We start from the raw sequence: 7,063 nt of genomic DNA on the forward strand, positions 1-7,063 counted from the left end.
CTCTCCCACACCCTTGTAGGCTCCCTGTGGTGGCTCTGGTTCCTGAGGGGGAGGTTTTGCTAGAAGCCAGAGTACATGGGCATGAAGAGAAATCATGTGGAGCCATGACCCTGGACCTCACTGAACCTGCAGCTGGCCCCAGTTGTTCCCTGTTGTGATTTGGAGCCTCAGTTTCTTCATCTGTAAAGTAGTGGTTTGGAATCCTTTCCAGCTGCTTCTGGTGGGTTGGAGCACTGACCCCATGGCTTTGCTGTTTGTCTTTTCCATCTGTGTGCCCCCACCCCATACCCTTCACAGCTTGGCTTGGAGCTGTGCCTACACAGGGAGGGCAGGACAGGCCCTAGAGTGTCCCCACTCTGTGGTTTCATTCCAGTCTTGCTCTGGGCGAAACTGGAGCAGCTGTGGCTGTCCCTGGTCACTTCCTCACCTATGTCTTGGGTGACCTTGGTATCCCTCTCTCTGTTTCACCTTTTCTGAATCCCAGTCCTGCACTGGGTGTTTTGGGTCTAAGATGTTCTGATAAATGCGTCGGCTGTTAAAGGCTATGGGGTGACGCATGCATCCCCAGCTGGTATCTGCATGTAAAGAGAGGACACAACCCCAGGTGCTCTGAGGGAGGAGGAGGCCACAGGGTGTCAGGCTAGAGGGTTGGTTACGTGGACCCCAGGGAGAGGTCCGGGTGGGAGGAGGGGAATTGGTGGCTGTGTTCACCTGTGTACCCTGTACCCCTCACCTCCCTGCAGTATCCAGAGGCATTGCTTCCCAGCCTGCAGCCTCTCCTAGTTCTGGTGAGGAGCTGCTCTGAGCCCCACTACCCCCCCCCCCCGCCCCCCCCACCAGGGCCAAGCTGATGCCTGACCTACTTCAGCAGTGTCAGGAACCACTGGGTCTTCCTGAGGTGGTGAATTATTTAGCTGGGGCGCCGGGCCTTTCTGAGAGGGGCTAAGAAAGCTGCTCCATAATTTAAAGGCCCCTGCTCCTCTGGCTTCCCTGGGGGATCTCCGTCACGCCTTACTGAGCAGGGCCCAGGCCTGGGTCTGAGAGGAGGAGCCGGGAAGGGGAGGGGGCCCTGAAACCATCCCAGAGGGGCCCTCCAGCTGCACTGGGGCCTTTCCTCAGGGTGAGAGGCCTTAGCAGATAGTCATGTCTGGACTGAACTGTGAAGCTATGAACCTCGAATAGTTCAATGACTTCCTAGTAAGGACAGTAAGATCAGTCAGAAGCAGCCAGGCCCTGTCTCCCATTCTGTGCTCCTTCCAGAAAGCACCTCTTCCTTCTTGGAGGGGTTTAATCCTGATCTGATTACAGGTGAAAGGTTTCTTTCCTTTCTGAAAGGATTTTAGGCATCTGGGAACAACCAAGGTTCTTTGGCTCAGGGACCCCTTGCCAGCAGCACTGAGATGGTCTCCATGGCAGAGGAGATCCTCACAAGTACATGCATCTCCACTCCTCTTCACACAAGTGAGGCCTGTGTAAATGGATACTTGTTGAGGCACTGGGGAGCCCCTGGCTGTCCCCTGTGCCTGGCCCGAATTTGTAGCCTTTGTAGGAGAGCAAGTTCCCAGCCCACCTTTGGAATTTTTAGGCTGTGTGGCCTGACAGCTTCCTTGAGAAACAGTACAGGGTAAAGGCTTAGGCTCCTTGGGGTCCCGGAAGTCTCAGGAGGGAAGGGGACTCCCTCGTCCCTTGCCATTTCCCCGCTCCTCTGCCTGTCATGCATGTGCCCTGCTGAGCTCCTTTTTCTGAGTTCTGGAATAAAGCTTTTTTGATTTTTGAGGAGCTCCTTGTCAGAATGCAAATACTCTTGAGAAATAGGGCAAAGCCCCTCAGTAGGGTTAGGGAAAGTACCAGAAGGGAACCCTAGAAGGAAATGTAAACATGGAAGAAGAAAGACTTTCCTACAAAGTATTGGGAGGAAGAAGCAAAAATCTCTCCACCCAGCTATAGCCTTCTGGGCCCCTACCCCTCCAGTCAATGGGCCACCTTCATGAGAGCAGACCCTGCTCGCTGACATTTTCCCTGAGGAACAGAGGAGGGGATATAGCAGCTGAGGGCCCACCCTTGTGAGCAGGGAGAGTCTGGGCAGATCACTGTCCTGGCAATGGGACAGGAAAGAGGCCTGAGCTCCTAAGGCATTTCTCCTGGGTCTCCTTGACCATCACCCAGCCCTACCATACTCTCTAGTCAGTGTGGACAACACCCACAGCTCCCTCATCGTCTGGCTTCTGATTGGGTTGGGTAGTGGGAGTCCCTGCAGGCATTCGGAGAGAGGTCAGTGAGTGAGGTCAGGTGCCCCTTGGTCTTAGAGCAAACCACTTCACCCGGTTTTCTGAGGGACCCTTGACCATCAGAATGTTAGCATGGAGGGTATTTAGTCCAGTCTTCTCTCCCATTTTACAGACGAGGAAATCGGAACAGAGAGGGGAAGTGGTTTGCTCTAAAGTTATAAGAACGATGGCAAGGGCATGCTTCACTCGTGTCTCCTGACTCCTAGCCTGGCTCCTTCCACTGCCCCCCACCCCCATCCCCTGCATGACCATTCCAGAAACACACACACACACCCTTTAGCAGAGAGGCTGCAGCCACAGGATGGCCATGGGCTTGGAAGTCTATCCCAGCAGTTCCAGAAACCAGGACTAGAGTTCAGGTTTCCTATCATGCCATTCTCTGCTTTCTGCCCAGGGAATCTTGGTCTCAGTCTGGACTGATCTCTTTCCAGGATACTGGGTGCTACTCCTGGTTTATGGGACACAGAGAAGCCCTCAGTGACCTATCTAGCCCTGTGCTGTCTCTCTGGCCTTTTAACCTAGGGGGTAAGGTTTTGGCCTATAGGACCCATCTGGCTTTCTGCTTATGCAAGAACCAAGATAGTGTATTTCCATTTCTGCCTGGGGTAGAGAAAATGCAACACAGTTTAGTAAGATGAGTCTCATATAAGGAATGGCTGTATCATTCCATGAAAGCCCATCTATTCCCTCTGAATCTGGGTCCTTCTGTCACAGTATTATGAGGGTAACAGAGGAATGATAGTAAGGAATATGCCTAAAGCACAGTAGGTACTCAACAGTTTGCTATGGTTATCTTTAAAAGAACACCTGGTCATCTTTCTCTCATCCTTAACAAGTAATAAAATTTGAGTTGATTCTAATTTATGTACTCCTTGGTTATTTTCCCAGTGGATCAAGGGTTCTCAACAGGTTTTTAGCCCCACATTCTACCTGGAGGAGTGGTGGAGGAAGGAGATGGCAGCGGCCCAGGAATCCCAGAGAACATCTTGTAGCTAGCTTGTAGGATCTGAGAATTCTGACAATTATAGCAGTCATACTAATAGTAATATAGTCATAAACTGCTTTACAGTTTACAAAACATGTTCACATACACCATCTCTGGTGATCCTCATAAAAGCCCTGAGATAAGCAAGAAAGGCATTATCTACTTTTTGCAGCTATGGAAACCGAAGTTAAGAGGGTCCCACAGAAAGCAAAAGGCTCAAGACCCGGTTTTCTGGCATCCCTGTCCAGAGTTAAATGCTTCTCTGCAGTTCTGGGCCACAGGGTCCCACAAAAGCCAGGGCTCCTGGGAGACTCTGGGAGAGCCTCATGGGAACTGGGAACCACTTGGGCAGGAAGAAGAGCCAGCAGTGACCCAAAGCTCTCTAGTTACCTGGTTAAGAAAGAGGCTAAACAAAAACCAAAGGCTCCAACCATTACAGTATGTGGGAGGGAAAAAACCTGGATAAGGGTGATCAGAGCTCAGAAATCTCTGAAGGTAGATGTGTTTCCTAATTTGGCAAGAGCAGGATTACACATGTACCTACAGCAACTACTGATGTTGGAGTCTGGTGATCTTGTCAGCATTTGTAAGCAACTGCATCTTCACAATGTTGCCTGAATGAGTAGTTTTTATCATTCAAGACGAAATACTTGAGTTTTTGGTGTTTAATAACTTAAAATCATGGGGCTAGGAGAGAAGGCTGGAGCCACAAAGCATTCGTATCTCTGATTTTTGCACTTGCCCTGGGAAGTGGTCTGGGCACTGTGAACAACCACCTCCAGTTCACAGACAGGAAGTTCCAGTTTGGAGAGGTGCCAAAGTTGTATTTGGCTCTTGTCACCAAGGGGAAGGACCACACCCTATTACCATCCATTCTCTCTCCGCAGTCATTCTTCCTTGCCACCAACTCTTATTGAACGTATACTCCCCATGTCGCCTGTGTTTGGCGCTGAGGTGGAGAATAAAGCTCCTGTTCTCTGGGTGCAGCCTGGGGTCTGGGCTATAGATCTACTTAAGGGGGTAGTAACCAGGAAGGGAAAGATTTAGAAGTCAATGGTTCCAAATGGCTCAGTTTCCCTTTTCCTCCTGGGTGCTGCCCTCCTGTTGTCTGCCTCCCCTCCCCTAAGAGTCCAGACCCTGCTCTGGAGACATGTTTTGTGGTCTTGTGCTTGGCTTCTCAGAACAGCTACATAGATGGTTTAAGATGTGGGTGTGGAGGGACATGCTCCCATTTCTCACCCCAAGATAACCCCTCAACTTCCAGAGCAGGACACCCTAGATTTCAGCCCCTGCTAAAGTTGGCCTCTCCTAATAGAGGCTTCTCAGCTATGCCTGTTTCTCTTTCCATGCCCAGGTTCTCATCCCTGGAACCAACAGTGTGCCTCCTGGAAAGTGATTTGGGTCTCAGGAAAGAGATGAAGAGAGAAGCACCAGGAAGGGAAATAAGGAGGGAGCAACCGTTCACAAAGCGATGATCTCCACTAGGATTTTTCCTAAAGATCAAATTCCCCCAAGTTTATTTGCATATACTCTTCATGGACGTATATATTTATTTTTTCAAAGTTTTTATTTATTTAAGTAATCTCTACACCCAACGAGGGGCTCGAATTCATGACCCTGAGATCAAGAATTGTATGCTCTGTGACTAAGCCAGCCAGGTGCCCTTATGGACGTATATATTTAAATATCTCTTGTCCATAGCCGCAGATGAATCATTCCAAAATATCACTTTCATAGTTTTGAAGGACTTTCTTTCATGGTTCTCTAGAGCCTACGGGCTGATGGTCAAAGTCAGCCATTCAGGATCTACCCCAATCTGTCTTCTGGCCCTTTCTTTACTGTGCAGTCAAGTGAAGACATTTGTTGACCACTGTGCAGGTTCTGAGATGCTCAGAGAGAGGTTTTTCCCTATGAAATTGAGGTAACATGGGACCCCAGTATTACCTCATCCTAGGTCTCATTTCTTTATGTATCTCTAGGCATGTTCTGTGACTCCAGTGAGTCCCTTTCTCTCTCTTTGGCTCTTTCCCTGTCCTCCCTCATCCACATCCTCCATTGCCTCCTTGTCCTATGTCCTCTTGTGTTTACATCTCAGGAATCTTTTCTCAGCCCCCAGTGGTGCCTGAGGTGACATTTCTGTTCACCCAAGACAGCACTACTTAAGTGGCTTCTGATGGGGCCTCCCTCTTCCCAGGTCCAGGATGGTGAAGTGGTGCTCTGGCGCCCTCTTGTGGTAAAAAAGTCCACAAGCCTCACTCACACGGATTTTTTCCCTTTTAATCTTCCAGGAGGAACTGGCGGGGGGGGGGGGGGGGGGGGGGTGAGGAGCGGTACTCCAGGGCCCATTTGTTCTGGGTGCCTCTGTTCTGGGTAATGCACCCAGAAGCAGAGTCAGCAGGCAATCACAAACATTTAGAGAGCATTGTTAACATTGGGGCGCCTGGCTGGCTCAGTTGGCAGAGCTTGGGACTCTTGATCGTGGGGTCATGAGTTCAAGCCCCACGTTGGGAGTACAGTTTAAGAAATAAATTAAGTTAGGGGTGCCTGGGTGCCTCAGTTGGCTAAGGGTCTGACCCTTGGTTTTGGCTCAGGTCATGATCTCAAGGTTTGTGAGTTTGAGCCCTGCATCTAGCTATGTGCTGAAAGTGTGGAGCCTGCTTGGGATCTCTCTCTCCCTCTCTGTCCTCCCCAGCTTGCTCTTTCTCTCTCTCTTAAAAATAAACAAATAAACATATAATTAATTAATTCGACAAAAAATCATTTAGGGAGCACCTATTGAATTTGTATTCTAGATAGCCCGTTACTGTGCTGGTACTGGGGATATGAAGGTAAATATTAAGCCCTGAGAAATTTGATTCAGCCCTTTGTGTTCACAGATGGAGAAGCCTTGGCCCTAAGAGGCAAAGAGATGTGCCCAAATTCGCTCAGTTATGCAGAACTGACATAAAACTCAGGTATCGTGACTCACTGTTTCAAAGAAGATCAAGTCAGTTGCCTGTATGCCCTTCTGGCTCATGGAGTCAACTCCCAGATGTCTGTAGTAATGTGCCAGGAGTGGCACAGAGCTTTATAACCACAGTTGATATTTTCAGAGCTTACATGTCTAATTTCTCATGTCTGGGAGACTTGGAATTTCAAATTTGGACTGATCTCTTTCAATGCACTATTCCCAGATGTCACTATATCAGCATTGCTAGGTATTGTTACCATCTGTGTAAACCTGGCCCACCTCTGCCCAGACTGGAAGTTTCTTTAGGGCACAGGTCATGCCATCATCACTCACCAGCATAGTCTCGGGCACTTGGTGGTGCCTCACACATGCCTGCTAAGTGTCTGCTTAATTTTTGAGACAACATTGTAGGCAAGTCTCTTCTCTCTGGGCCTGTATCCTCAAGAGAATACAACCTCAACAGACATTCCCACCCTGTGAAAGCGGTCTGAGTTATCCGAAGGTGCAATGGGCTGCTTTAATAGGCAGTGATTTTCTTGTCCCCAAAGGTCTTCAAGCATATGCTGGATGCTGTTTTCTGTTGTGTTGCTGTTGTTTTTGTTTTAAGATTTATTTTTGAGAGAGAGAGAGAGAGAGAGAGCATGGCACATGAGCAGCCTAGGGGCAGAAAGAGAGGAGAGAGAGAGAGAATGCCTAGCAGGCTCCACACTGCCAGCACGGAGCCTGATACGGAGCTCAAACCCATGAACTGTGAGATCATTGACCTGAGCTGAAACCAAGAGTTGGATGCTTAACCAACTGAGCTACCCAGGTTCCCCTGGATGATGTGTAATAGATAAA

The sequence above is a fragment of the Panthera pardus genome, unplaced genomic scaffold, assembly GCF_024362965.1.
Source record: "Panthera pardus isolate Hobbes unplaced genomic scaffold, ASM2436296v1 HiC_scaffold_24, whole genome shotgun sequence".
Classification (NCBI taxonomy): Eukaryota; Metazoa; Chordata; class Mammalia; order Carnivora; family Felidae; genus Panthera; species Panthera pardus.